At 39.1% G+C, this 16,141-nt stretch overlaps 1 long non-coding RNA gene across 3 annotated transcripts; it reads right to left on the reverse strand.

The window, feature by feature from the left end:
- Positions 1-567: 567 nt before the first annotated feature.
- Positions 568-6,620, reverse strand: LOC107763391 (uncharacterized). Of its 3 annotated transcripts, none has more exons than XR_001643011.2 (3): positions 5,876-6,556; positions 1,899-5,741; positions 568-1,822 (listed from the first exon to the last, which is right to left on the reverse strand). It is a non-coding gene; the product is annotated as an uncharacterized LOC107763391 (long non-coding RNA). The 3 variants fall into 3 exon arrangements; XR_001643012.2 differs by having other exon boundaries at positions 568-878; positions 947-1,822; positions 1,899-6,065; XR_001643010.2 differs by having other exon boundaries at positions 1,899-6,620.
- Positions 6,621-16,141: the final 9,521 nt, after the last annotated feature.

The raw sequence follows: 16,141 nt of genomic DNA on the forward strand, positions 1-16,141 counted from the left end.
TTATACTTGTTGGATTTTATGAAACTGTATAGGTTATAGCAGGTATCATCTATAATTCTTGTTTCTTTTACCTCACTGAGGTTAGTTACGATACTTATTGAGTACATTGGGTCGGTTGTACTCATACTATACTCTGCACTTAATTATGCAGATCCAGGCACGGAGACCAGTTATCAGCAGTTGGCTTGCTTGATTGGACTGAGTTCGAGAGGCGAGATAGAGCTGCATCCTTGGTCGCAGTGTTAACTTGTCTTTTCCTTACATACTGTCGTTATAGTCCAGACAATGTTATTATTATTTAGTTTCAGACTTGTATTTTGTTGTAAAGCCCATGACTTCGTATTTACCAGTTTCTGAGGGATTGTCCTTGTATTGACAGTATTTTGTTACATCGAGGTTTCAGATTTATGCTATTTCTATAATTTATGTTATTTTGGCTCTTTATTATTAAGTTTCAGCTTGCCTAGCTGGTGTGTTTGACGCCGTCACGACGGGTTCGGATTTCGGGTCGTGACATAAGTATTAAAGTATTTATTGTAAATATAAGGGGTACAGAGAAAATAAATATTTCCATAATAAAGTTCTCTTTCTTGATTATGAGGGGGACCAAGATCGAAAATTACAAGACAATGCCTAAGAAGGATCTTGAGGCTTAGAATCCAATGCAAGGCTTCGAGGGCTAGATATTGAAGGTATGTCTGGAACAGCATTAATTGAAGGAGGCGAGGACTCGAGGTGTGAGGCAACTTCTTCTTCTTCACCACCTTTTTGAACCTTTTGTTCTTGGCCCTTAGCGTCCGGTCGAATCTCACCACCTCCTTGGCTAAATTAGTATCCCCCCTGACTCTTTATATAGACCCCGAGGTGAGCAAGTTAAGCTGCATAGAGAAAAGAGATGAATCAAAGAAAAAGACATAACCTTCAAAAGAAAATCGGGAAAACTTACCCTGGTAGTTTTGTAAGCTATTCGGTCACTAGCGCCTCCAAATTCATGGAAGCCATCTTTTGTCACTCCTTGGTATCCACCAACTTGTGGATATGGGCGATAACATATTTGGGATCTTTGAGAAGATCAACCTCGTTGGGCATAGAGAAAATAATGATCCATTGTACACTAGTGTTGACAGAAAGGTCAACGGAACCCTCATATGCTTGGACAGGAGAATTCATTTGAGATGACAGTGCCTCGGGGCATCGAGAAAGCTCTATAGTTTTTCCTTAAGAGATAGTGTACCAAAAAATTTCAGTCCCTCATCCAGGATCAAATTCGCTGCCTCCTCTCCAGAAAGGGCAATATTTTGGGAACCCTCTTCATCAGAGTCAACTATGAAAAGATCAGGGCACCCAGGTTTGTCGACAATGCCGCTCTAAGCGGCCCAAGAAGTGGCTCAGGGAGTTCCCTCTTCGACCCTGGTGGTTGAAACTATCATTTTAGAAGACCCCTTCCTCTTTGAGGACCGAGAGAGTGGTAGCACTATAGGAGCGTTGACGACACCTTCATGGTATGAATCAACAAGTAGTTGCCGAATTTGTTGAAAGTCATCCACCCTTAAGGCGGGAAGGCTGGTGGGAGGTTGAACTCGAGGACGAGCACCCTTCTCAAGACCCATAAATGCAGAAATTTGCCCATGTCAAACAAATAATATACAATAAATAAGAAAAGCAGATGAACCAAAAAAGATGTTACAATGATATTTTGCTTGAATTCCTCATAGTTCGGTAGCAATGGCCTTCCAGGTTCTCGAGTAGGTTGAGGAAATGCTCAGAACCTTGGACACTCAGTCCTCAATATCAAGAGCCCCATTGAGACCCACCACAAAAACTGTAAGTCACAAATATGTTTAGAGCGATTTCCAAAATAAGTAAAAGGGGGAAAGGAGAAAAGTGGAAGCACATACGATTAAGGTTTCATTTCTCCGGGAACTGAACTTGTCATCCGAGAAGAGGAACTTGGTCAGAACTTGGTCTGTACCACTAAGTAACTCTCAAACCATCTCTGCTCGTAGTCATCGCCATAATTGAATATCAAGGCCATAGAACCCCGATGATTTATCTTAATTATACCCCCAGGATATACTTTGGGGGAATACATGTGGATTATATATTAGAAGGTGAAGAGGACACCAGCCTTTGAAGCCAGGTAACGAAGGCACACAACCAACCTCCACACTTGGGGATTGATTTAGGCTAAGCACGCCTTGTACTTCATGCATGTTTTGGCAATACATTCATCCACCATGGTAAAAGGGTACGTGTAGATGAAGGAATGATGAGGATAGTGACTAGTAAGCCTCTCGAACCTGGGGAGGATGTCCTAGGTAATGAGAGACAGAAACTCGAACATGGGAGAATTTTGGTCGCTTTTCGTCTTGTAGGTCTTCTCTATGGCCTTGCAGTTGTTGTACTTTCTAAACTCCCTTGGCACAATATTCAAAATTATCCATTCTAGCAAGGATTCTGAGTCAACTTTCTTGGTTGTCCTCCCCTTCTTTGTCGGAGGCAAAACTGTTTGAACCACCACCGACTCAACTGCAGCAACGGTGGAGGCACTTTCCCTTGTGCCAGGGACAGAGACGGAGGAGGGACGCCCTTATAAAGAGCTATGACTTTAGGAATCCATGGATAAAGGTTAAGAGATTTGATGGGGGAGGGGGGATCAGAAAGCCTCATTGATTAAAGAAATAAAGTATGTGCACTAATTAGAGAAAGTGAGAGTTTGAAGAAAGCAAAGGTAGAGAGTGAAAACATGACAAACACCACTCTTTTTATGAGTAGAAGTCAGCATTGCCTTGATAACCGCTGATGAAATCATGCATAATCAAACTAAGCCACTCATCCCATACATTAAATAGATGTGACACTTGATATTAAGGATTCAAAATTGAGGTGTCAAAGCAATTTGTTTTCCCACCTAAGGAGCCCTTCTACTTTCAGAAGGCTTCTTGAAATTATCTAGAAGGTAGGGGCCCATATTACGCGTGGAACACACGTGTCAAAAAATTCCACGTACCTAGGCCAAGAAACCCCGTGACGTTTGAGCATCACGCTCATTTCTTATGATCATATTTTCGGTACTGGTAGAGAATCCCTTAAAAAAACTATCTGAAATTAGAAAGAATACTTTCGAAATATCTAAAGTATTTGAATGCTTGAAAATATCTCAGCAAAATATTACTAAAGTCTAGATAAAAAAGCACTGCATTTTATTAATAAAAGGCTCGGTGGAAAGAAAGTGATTCAATGATGCCCCTGACTAGTCAAAACGAAAGAAGAAAGAAAGAAGAGAAAAACTTCTAGAAACTCCAAACATTGGTCACTGCACTGGTCACTTCACTTTACGGGTCCCCTGACAGGAAAGAAGGAGTATACAAATTCGGAGAACCGAGTCAAGAGGCGGTGCAATAGAGAGAGATAGAACAATTTGAGGAATTGAATGGTTATGATGTGACTCAATATACTCCTCTTCGGCATTCTTTTCTAAAAGGTCTAGAAGCGTATCCCTTTTCGAAAAGCCTTCTTCGATAGAAGACAAATTCATAGCCTAGTAGGTCATCTTCACTGCTTGCCTTGGCTTCCCAATCTCCTCCTCCAGATCGCGGATCCCTACTTGGATAGCCTCTAATGTGGACAACTTGGAACTCAAGAAAATAATATTCTGAGCAAGCTCAGATTGCACTTTTAGCCCATCAAGATTTGAGATTGCATCATCCTGTTCATTTTACAGCTTCTCCTCGTCATTCTTAAAAGATTTGGTAGTAGCTTTTCAAGATCCGAGATCCTACTTAAGGTGTCTCCCTAGAACCTTAGCTCGATTAAGTTCATTAATGAGCTTTGCATATTTGTCGATAAGTTGACTCAAACTCGCCTAATTTTGAGAAAGCGAGGTCTCGAGGAACCTCAATCTCTCAACATACCTGGCGATCTGCTGCTCCATTTCACTCTTTACTTCTCTCAACACCTCCTTTGACTACCAGACTTTACTGCTCTATTGAATCTCCAATAACATTTCCTCGTGAAGTAAAAGCCTCTTTATAATTTAGGTTGAAGACAAGTTAGCCAGCAATACAAATACAACACAATGTCACTGACAAGACCAAAATTTAGAAGGAAAAAAGGAGATCGCTGACATACCCGAAGGGTGCAATGAAGCACATCACTCACAAGTCCAATATCGTACTGATCATCCACCCTCTTCCTCTCTATGAGTCTAACTGACTCTCTCGAACATGTGGCTTTGTTTCCCAGGTATTCAGAAGATCTATTCCTTCGGGCACCTCAATCATAACTCGACGCCTGCTAGCCATCATTGAGGGGTCAACTTGGGGAAAGTGCAGGATTGAAAGCTTCAATAAAGATGCAGGCTCAAGTTGGAAAACCCCGAGATCGCACGGACTGATAGGATCACCCTTTGTAACACCATCCCCCGGGTTCAGAATGGAAGCTTCACCTTTTGCTGCCTTTTTGGTTGGGGACTCTATTTTCTCATCTTTAATCAACATAGACTCACTATCTTGAAGATGTGCAGTGCCTCGAACACTCTCAGACCCTATCTTGAAACTGGACATTGTCCTCTTCCTTAAATAACCAACGAAACCATTCACCAGAGTTGGCTTCAACGAGCTTCCCTTCCTTTTTATAGCAGATAACTGCGAAATTCTATCTTGCGTAGAATCGATGGTCGGGGAAAGATCGATTAACATCTAAGAAAGGATTTTTTAGGTGTGATGCATAAAATGGAGGAGTAGACGTGAGAACATGAGACATTGAATCAAAAATACAAATGACATCAATGTTTACCATGAATTTCGGCCCATCATCCCGAAACTTTGAAAATAAACCTCCAAGACCTTTCAGCTATCACGGAAGATAACAATATATTCTCGATCGATCACTCAATACCAAAAACTTCAGGTGCTTCTAAGACAGTTGCAATGTAAAACTCGCAAGTCAAAACAATAGACAACAAACATTAACCGAAATGAAGATAATATACTTATGCTTGTTATTCCATTTGTCTGGAAAGAGCCAATAATCGGAGAGGACCAGTTCTTTATTTGGGACAGTGATGATTCAGTCATACCATCCCTTATCATGGTCATATTCTGTATTCATAAGTACTCACTTACCATGATTGACGACAATGACAATGCTACCCCTTAATGGCCTCAAAGTGTAAAGATGGAGAAGATACCGAAGGAAAAAATCAACCTTAGCCAAATGCGCTAAGAATCAGAGATATGCCACTAATATCTAGACACTTGGACCAACTTGGGCTAAGAAAATATTGAAGTGCCAACAAAAGTCCAAAATTACGGGGTCGATTGGAGGATCGAACCCAAGGGTGAACAGATAGGTATACACAAATGAGAATCCAGACCGATGGTTGGCAGTATTCTTACTCTCTAGAGGTACATAAACGTCAATGTGATCGTACCAATGATATTTCTTTCGGACAAAGGGATATGATCAACACAAATGAGGGAATCAAAGTTGTTCATGCGAGATTTCAAAACTTTACCGCTGCTTTACTCCATGATTTTTCATCCGCCTCAAAATCTAATTGCTTTGGTAGAATGTCTGAAACAAGAGGCTCAATTTTATGCTTCATCTTCTTGATTTAATGGCTTCTAGATCTTCTTCCCTTTTATCACGGAAAACGGAGAAAGTTTCTTTTAAGGGTTCTGCAATGATGCTCGTCTAATTCAACAGGGTTGGATTTGCAAGGTTAAGATCTTGAAAATCTATAATGACGATAATAGAAAAATTAGAAAAACAGAGAAAGATTCAGTGAAGGCTATAAAAATTACAGAAGGAATTGCTCTAGGTAATTGGCAAGCGAAGGAGTCCTATGCACATATATAGATGGGAAACTAACTTTTTACAGTCGTCAAATTTGGAAAAGATTTCCGTCATAAAATCAGTTGGAGACTGTGATCAACAAATAAGCTAGTTAGAGATTGTCATGTATCTCGAATGGTAAATGAAGACTGCACACGCCATCCTAATAACAGGTCATATCACTTTAATAGCAGAATATTATTAAGATTTCTTCCTTCACTAAGAAGAGATCATAGACCAGATTCTCTTATGTCAATTTTTTAAAATACTTTTTGGGCATTTCTTGGAGAACTACCCGACAAGTGAGGGGGCCATCTGTATTGGTAAATTTAGTCTCACCACGTGGTATGACAAAAAATGACTCGTGACAGGAGCGGTTTGAGATCCATAAGCATAAAGGCCGGATCTAGAATAACAGTAGAATTATGGCCAAGGTTGTCCATCTAAATTCGGAGCAAGAGAAACCAGAAGAGCATGTGCTCGAAATAGATTATTCACCTTTGGTGACGAACTCTATTGCACTTGGAACCTTTCGAAGATTGTGGCCCCCATCTGTTATGCTATCACGGTTATTGCTCGCGAGGATCTCGCCATCCCACTAACCACTTACAAATATGGGGGCTAGAAATTTGGAGCGGCAACATCCTATTTAGGCAATACCTTACCTTACTTACTTGTAACGCACACGTGATGACACACAACACATTAGATTTCTCATTGTTTATCTTCCATAGCCTTCTGTGAAGATATCATCTTGATTAGATCCTTCAAGGATTGTTGTACACTCTAATATAGTTATACAAGAGGTCAACACTCAATAAGAAGTTTTTTATCTCAATCTTTATTTCGTTAATTCATCATTATTGTTCTTCATTTTATTATATGTACTTTTGATTGATCTGTTTGCTAGTGACCTTAAATATAAATTTAATTATTTATTCTCAAATAAGTTTTAGGTTAAACATCTATTATTTGTTGTCTACTCCTGATGTGTGGTGCAGTTTTTGATATTTGATAGGACCTTTTTGGTATTTCTACTAAAATATCTTTTTTTTCACAATTTTCGTTAAATCTAACTATTAGAACTTGTTACATATTTGATGGAGATTAAAAGTACTTAAATTTAACAAACTTAATATGCTAGTTTATTAAGGAAATGTTGAAATTATAGAGGGATAATTTCATAAACCTTCGCTCACGTTTGGCTTCTAACACTAACCCCTCTTGTGGTTTATGATATATGTTTACCTCTCTTATTTTAATATTTCTTGTAATGATTCTTTTAATATATTTATTATTAATATAAAAAATTATAATCTGACCAAAATGCCCTTTTCTAGTACAATTTTTTATTTAATAATTTTATTAACAATGAGGTTGAAACCTAAAACCTAAAGCCTAATTGATTTCTCCTATAACATAACATAAAAAATTTATGTGGTACCTAGTTTTGTACCACCCATTGAATTTGTATTCACTTTTTAAAATTTTTAATTGATATCAATTTTTGGTTAACTTCAGATACAAACACCTTTCTATTCTTCTTTGCTGCTACTTTCTTCTTTTTTTATGCTTATAGTTTCTTCTTCTTCTTAGTTGCAAAATAATTTTGTTAAATTTATTATTTTTTTGATAATTTGATAATTGGAGTTTGTTCTTAATGATATTTGAAAATTATATTTTAAATTTGCGCTCATTTAGAGTAGATTTGGACATTGAATAGTGTATTAGACTGTTGAAATTCGAAAAATAAGTTTATATTTCAGAACTTAATATTCGAAATCTGAAGTTGCATCGAAGAGATTGAACTTCTTAAGATTCATATTTCTGAATTTGCATTTGAAAGATAAAAGAATTTCAGATTTGATTTCTGAAGTTGCATTGAAGAGATTGATATTATTAAGATTCGAATTTTTGAAGTTGCATTTGAAAGATTAAAAACTTCAGATTTGATTTCTGAAGTTGTATTGAATAAATCGAACTACTTAAGATCGGAGCGGTGCACTTTGCAAAAATTTGTATAATGTGGCTATAACTTCAATGATTATCCCAAAAGTGAGTATTTATGAAAATGCCCCTAACATAACGTATAATTGCACCATAGTCTGTTGCCCCTAACTACTTCTATTTATTATCAAAATACCCAACGTCGGCTTCACAAATTACGACACGGCGTCATCTAATTGGTGTTATACTTCTTCAGTTCATAAAAATACTCAAAATTATTCCATGAATTCTACTTCCTTGTCAACACTGCAAGTGAATATAGTAATGGGGTTGATGGTATTGTTTTGTACATAGTAATCGATACCATAGTAAAAGCATAAGTGATAATATATTGCATAGTGTCAATAGATTCCCAACAAAAGCCACCCATACGGAAGATGAGAATTGAGAACACCAAGGATAGAGCGTGTAATTTGGAAGTATGGAGGAGAATTGCCAAGATGTATATAAAATTACTAAATAAAAAACATATTAGAATAGGGCATATCGGTCATATTACAATTTTTATATTATTAATAAGTAGATTAAAAGAATCGTTATAGAAAATTAAAATAAGCGAGTTAAGTATAGTATGGATCACAAGAAAAATTAGTGTTACGAAGTCAAATGAAAGAGGAGATTACTGATTTGTCCTTTTCTCCCTTTAGGACATTAATTAAGGAATTATCGTTTTAACTAATGATGGTTCTGTTAGAAAGCTGATCAAACTAAATGGAATAATCCGTACCAAATCGACCTTTAATATCAAGTTATTGGAACAATAAGAAATTCCTTAGTTATAGCAAACATAAATAGATTCCTTCGATTATTTACTTGGGAAGAATAAAGTCCACACAAACATTTTTCTCTCCTTTCATTTAAATGATTAATGATGATATGTTCTCCAAATCAAAATGTTTGTTTTACCCTTTGCATTCGATTCTCCAAATTGAATTCGAATTAAGTTTTTGGTGATTTGATTTGTCAAAACAATCTAATTAGAACATATCTTGGATTTCATTCACCTTCAAAATCTTACGTAACAATTCAATCGATCATCAATTGTACTGGATTTACGACAATTTCAATAACTGCACCTACACCGCTTGTTCGTGAAACTGTAAAAATTCGATCGGTCGTTTTGTGTATTTGAGTCTGTGGTGATGACACCTAACCCAACCCGCTAGGTAAGTCAATTAATAACAATCCAATTCCAATGAGATTTACTGAGAGATATAATGATAATATACAAAATTTTTATACAAAAAATTTTTAAGGACTGGTAGTACAAATCACGAGCTTCTAAGATTTTGAGTTTACAAAGCTGGTATGAAATAAACAAATCATCTGTTTGAAATATACATGAACAAATTAATAATTCTAAAGCTACCAGGAACAAGTGGTAGCTATGACCGGAACGCAGGTATGTCTTCAATGCTAGCTCCCGCCATACACAACAACATCAACATCCAAAATCTGCATGCAAGGTGCAGAATAGTATGAGTACAACCGACCCCATGTACTCAATAAGTAACAAACCTAACCTTAGGTTGAAAGTAGTGACGAACTTGGTCAAAGGTTAGAGTCCAACACTAACAGCAAGGAACAACTCATTACAATATAACTAAAGTAATACAAGTAATAACTCAAAGATATAATGCTCAACTCGTTCATAGTTCCGGAAAATAGGCATGCTTTTGAAGTATAATAGTGAAAACCCAAATCTTTTACTGAAATCACCAAAATATGAGTAAATCTAAAAAATTGAGACTTTTCCCAAAAACCTTTCAACAACAGGTAAGATGTTTCATTTTTTTAGTTGGAATGAGAAAAGTACATCTCTATGCCTGCATGTCAATATGTATGTGAAGTCATGAATGACGCAATACCGTACAAAATGAGGAAAATGTATCTCTATACCTGTATGTCAAGTGTGCATGTCAAATGCAACGCAACGCAGTGATAAAATCATATGCATATTCTCAGAGTATCAATTCGCTCAGTTCTCCCAGTCACTCAATCCTCACAATCACTCAGTCTTCACAGTCACTCAGTCCTCCCAGTCACTCAATCCTCACAATCACTAAGTCCTCACAGTCACTCAGTCCTCCCAGTCACTCAGTCCTCACAGTCACTTAGTTCTCACAGTCACTCAGTCCTCACAGTCACTCAATCCTTCCAGTCACTTGGCACTCACTCTCGGCACTCGCACTCAGTAGGTACCTGCGCTCACTGCTGGTAAGTCAGACTTCGGAGGGACGGATCCTGCCCAAGCGCTAATATAAGCCAATCATGGCATGAATCAATAAAGCCCGCTACGGTGTGCAACCCGATCCTATAAACATCCTCACAATCAGGCCCTCGGCCTCACTCAGTCATCAATCTCTTCAGTCTCTCGGCCTCACAAATCTCATGCCAATCAGCCCAAACAATGATAATATGATGTGAGACAAATGATAACAGAGACTAAGATATGATATGTAATGAATGAGTATGCCTGAGTATGTAATTGCAATTTAAGCAAATAACTCAACAATATAAATGACCTCAGTAGGTCCCAACAGGATAAGCATATAGCCTAATCATGGTTTCTAGCATGGATCACAGCTCAGTTACTCTAGCACGTAGAAATTTTATAGATAGAAACAAGAGTTGGTCACTACACAACACCACAAAATCAATCGAGTCATAATTCACATGGTGCACGACCATACGCCCGTCACCTAGCATGTGCGTCACCTCAACACCAAATACATAACACGTATATTCAGGGGTCTATACCCTCAGCACCAAGTTTAGAAGTGTTACTTACCTTAAACAAGCTGAATTCAATACCGAGCAAGCCAAACAATACTCTAGAAATGCCATCCCGTGCGCTTTAACCTTCAAACGGCTCGAAACTAATCAAAAGCAACTCAAATACATCTAACAATGCCTAAGGAAACAAACCCAATCGATAAATGTCAAATCTTTAATCAAAAGTTCCAAAGTCAACCAAAAAGTCAAATTCGGGCCCGCACCTCGAAACCTGACAAAACTAATAAAATCCGATAAATCATTTAATTACGAATTCAACCATACTAGTTCACCCAAATCCGACTCCGACTCGATGCTCAAAACTCAAAAATTCACTTTATGAAATTTTAGACAAAACCTCCTAAATTTCTCTTTTGAATTCATCCACCAAATACCAAAAGCGAGAATAGATTCATGAAATATAATCAATACCGAGTAGAGAACACTTACCCAAATCCATATGATGAAAATCACCTCAAAAATCATCTCAATCCGAGCTCCATAGCTCCAAATATGCTAAAATGGTCAAAACCTCCAAAATAGAGTACTTTATAAGCTCTGCCCAGGCGACCCCTTCGCGAATGCGGAAAATCCATCGCGTCCGTGATGAACAAAATAATCTACCACCAAAAATATTCTACGCGTTCGCGGCATAGCCCTCACGAACGCAATTTACAACGGCTCCAACCTTATGTGATCGCATCATCTTTTTCGCGTTCCCCAATCCCTAGCTTCTCATCTCTGCTCTACGCGAACACAAGCATAAGGACGCAAACGCGATGCCCAGGCCTCACAAAGGTGCACGAATGTGATGAAGGAAAAAGACCAGCTCCTCTAATACACTACACGATCGTGATCGAATCTTCGCGATCGCGAAGGAGGTTTGAAACACCAAAAATCAGTAGCAACCAGCGGTGAGAGCATGAAGAAAAATGGCCCGAAATCAATCCAAAATACGCCCGAGCCCCTCGGGACCCCGTCCGAACTTACCAACAAGTCCCATAACCTATCACAGACCTACTCGAGGCCTCAAATCACGCATGACAACATCAAAATGATGAATCGCACCTCAAATCAATTATAATGAACTTTGAACTTTCAACTTCCAAAACTCGTGCCGAAACATATCAAATCAACTCGGAATGAACTCATATTTTGCGCACAAGTCCCAAATGACATAACGAAGCTATTCCAATTCCCGGAACGACAATCCGAATCCGATATCCTCAAAGTCAACTCTCGATCAAACTTATAAACTTTCCAAACCTTCAAATTTATAACTTATCGCCAATTAGCACCGAAACCTTCTAGAAATATCCAAATGCAAATACGGGCATACGTCCAAGTCCAAAATTACCATTCGGACCTAACGAAACCATCAAAACTCCAGTCCGAGGTCAAATACTAAAAAATTAAACTTGGTCAACTCTTCCAACTTAAAGCTTCAAGCATGAAATTCATTCTTCCAAATCAAACTCCGTATCACCTGAAACCAAAACTGAGGATTCACACAAGTCATAATACATCATATAATGCTACTCAAGACTTCAAATAGCTGAACGGAATGCAAATGCTCAAAACGACCGGCTGGATCATTACATTCTCCCCCACTTAAACATACATTCGTTCTCGAACGTTCCTAGGGTCGTTCCAAAGCCAACGAAACACCGTGTAACCTTACCATGCACATACCTGAGGGTGATCCCACGTTACCCTATTTCATATAGGCCCGACAACACAACATAACTAAAGATCATTGCTTCAACCTTAGTCCGTAAACCTCAAAATCTAATTTCCAACATCCGGAATTTCCTATAAGACCCGAGTCTCACATCTACACACTGTATAAGTCTGAACAAGATGTATCACGCCATAACCATAGCCCTAAATGAAATCACATGATATACCACATAACTCAGATGCTCATAACCCTAACTTCTGAACATAGTCGCTGCTAAAAACAAACCCAATACCGGTAATAAACCTCATATCAAGCAAAACATCATTCAAAACCTTTCGTACACTGTCGATGATGAAAGAAACATGCAGAAACTCATAACCACTCGTCAGATCAACAAGTCATGGAGCTCTCCCTACAAGAACTATAGCCAATTTCTAAGCCGATCAGTGACATTTTCCTTCCAAATATACCGCAATCAAATCTGATAGCACCCATTCTAGGTCCAACAACCCCATCACATCAAATACAGCCACTCTACTGACCATGTCACACCAATACAACCTTAAGCCTCAAACAGTACAATCAGTGCACCAATACGTAACAATTCAAATGCATCCAAAAATGGAAAATGACTCGAATGAGAGAACCGTTCCGCAAGCTCAACAAGTACCATCACAACCGAAATGCTATGAACCCATCATACATAGTAGAACCAAGACACACAAATCTAACACAAGGATAATATCCCAACACAACTCTGTTGCAATGCGTGACCCCATCCTAACACTGATCCCATGAAATACCTCAAGCCAAAATGCTCAAAATTAGCAACCACGCACCATTCGACATTAAGTACATAAAGTGCACGACCATAACCATAGAGAAGCGAACAACACTACATACCATAGCCCGGAAAGAACATAACCAATGCACAATCAACCATTCAACACCCTAATACCCATCTCACTCAAATTTCGCTACTAGGCCCAAACAGAACCGCACCATGTGTGCATATAACCAACGAATCACAACTCCTCATAGCATAGAAGAATAATACATAGACATATCCGAACACAAACAAGCTCTATTCTAACCGAATGACACACCCTTCAGTAGTAATGGTGCCGAGCAAACAAATCCGACCCGATGTAGAATACACATCTTCCTCAGGCCTACCAATAGGCCCCCAAATCAATTCCTGTCATCCCAAAATGGATAAATAGCCCTACAAAAGTCCACAATGATCTACCCATAACGCGTACCACCATCTAGCTAACTCTGGCCACATATTCACAGTCCACAGCCCTGAAATAATCTGCTTTTGAGAACTCCCAGTCTCCAAATCCATAGAACACATGAATCACTATAGCCGGTTCCAATTCCACCACTCGAATGACTAGCACATATCTCATACACAACCATCCCCCACGAGAAATATTTCTATAATTCTTCCATGCCACATAGAAAAATCTAAACATCAACAGTCGATCAACCAGGTAGGTACCACAATACCAATGAAGCATCCGTAAGCCAAAATACAGTGCGCCCTCTGAAATACGCACCCCTTCTCAGGAAATACCAAGTAGTAATAGCATTCATCAAATCATATGAAACCGTCCATGCTATCCAAAATTCATGACCTTCCCTCCAAATCTGAACTGCCACCTTGTACATGCAAATCTCAATCCCACAAGACGTACCGCATTTATCATCCCATCATATGAAAATACGAGAACCTCGTTATCAACTCTGAGTCACAAGCGAAATACATACTCAATCAGCTAGAAACCTTCCAATTGATCCCATCTAGGAGAAAATCACAATACGCAACATGCTCCTCATGTCGGTAGGAAATATCTATCTCGAACCGTGGTAGAAACCATCGAGAACTCTTTGAAACCCATTTGCACATAACCAAGCCATCAGAACTAAATCTTTCTAACTCCACTAATCCACATAGGTCGCCAACCCAAGAGTATTGCCACCAAAACACCGGTAGAGCCTCACCACATCATAAGTACCCAAAGAACCGATCATACCCATTACCGTGCTGATCCAACCTACTACCAAGCTGTCCTATTTCTCTGAGTTCCTTCTGAGTTACCCTTAAGTTGACACTCCTCCTCGCCATAATACTATGATCCTTACCCAAAGTTCACCACACGAGATCCTAGCATAAAACCACACGCCCGAAGGCCCATAAGCCGCTGTATTCCCTCTTAAGCACCCCAAAAGTACCACAACCGAGACACCCACTCTAAAGAGACCTTCGGTGAATCTAAAGTCATTTCCTTTACCTTTCTGACACTGAAATGTAGAATCCATAATGATATAGAAGTACCGCAAGTCCCGACACCATCTGATGTAAATCTCAGATCCTAGCCATATACAAGTCCGAAAAATTCTCAATTGCCACATATAAATCCTGAATCCATTAGAACCTTCTCAAGATTCATCCACTCAGCTCAAATCTCAATTGCACTGCCCATACGGGTCGAATGGCATGTGCCCCATCAGCACGACAACACCCAAAGAAGTAACCCCGCCTTAATGCAACCGAGCAAATTCCTACTCCATGCGCACTGCATCCTTCACGAATAACAACTCAATCATTCCATGATTTCCATATACCCATAAAGTGTAATACACCATGTATCCAAAACGTTTCCTTGCTTAAGTCACTCTTAGAACCTACCTCTACAAGTCATAACTGACCAACCAGTATGCCTCAAACTGAAACCAATGCAACCCATAACCATGAAATCAAATCGCCGATGGTAGACTCCCCCACTTGGCTCAAAGCCATAGACCAAAATACTCGATAACTCATAATGACCATACTTTATTACTGCCATAATACCGCGGTGAGATTCAACTAAATCCTTCATAAGCTCATGTAACACAAACCATCTAATGCTTCAAATCATCTACAAATCTCACATTCATCTGCATGACGATCATGTCAACTTTCTCAACCAATCCAATCTCAGATCGCAACACCTATAACCCACTGGTAGGAAAGAAAACCTACACAAAACATCATTAGGATCACACCTCCGTAGACCACCTCGCAGGAGGTAACCCATATGCTTAGCCTCAAATTGGCATCTTTCTATACCCTTTCGCAGCCACAATTACTGCGCAATTACTCAATCTTCCCGAGTCTGAACTCATCAACAAGACATGAGAATCTAATTCATTCCATAATTAAACAACATGAAAGATCCTTCAATACACTCATAACTCGAGACTATACGTCAAATCAAGACGGAAATCAAGCACCCAATCATCCTTTTTACATCTCAAGCAAACTTTTCTCGTCACATTCAAACCATTTGAACACATCCCGCAGTCACATCATACTCATCATATAGCCATCCAACCACTCATCGAGCCATAAATTCCACTCATAGGGACACTACCGGACATATAAGTCCAAAAACACATGCTCACACAATCGAAATCCCCGTGCTCAAGCTACAGTCAAAACCCGGCCTCAAGTCCTCCAGACTGGCCCATCATCAATACATAGAAATCACAACTTGCACCTCATCCATGGAATCACAAGCCGTCGGTGCACAACTGATACCGAGAGCTTACATACGCCTATGAGTGAGTGGAAGGAATTCAAAGCGATATGCCTCAAGGTGAATTAATGTCGTACGATAAAGAAAGAAAGATGAGAAGTTTATCCTAAATGCCCTATAACCTCTAGGAGATAGATATGGACGTCATCATACCGATCCGCAAGACTCTACTAGACACTTGCTCATGACTGGTAGAACCTATGAACCTAGAGTTCTAATACCAACTTATCACGACCCAAAAATCCAACTAGTC

The sequence above is a fragment of the Nicotiana tabacum genome, chromosome 15 (genome assembly GCF_000715075.1).
Source record: "Nicotiana tabacum cultivar K326 chromosome 15, ASM71507v2, whole genome shotgun sequence".
NCBI lineage: Eukaryota > Viridiplantae > Streptophyta > Magnoliopsida > Solanales > Solanaceae > Nicotiana > Nicotiana tabacum.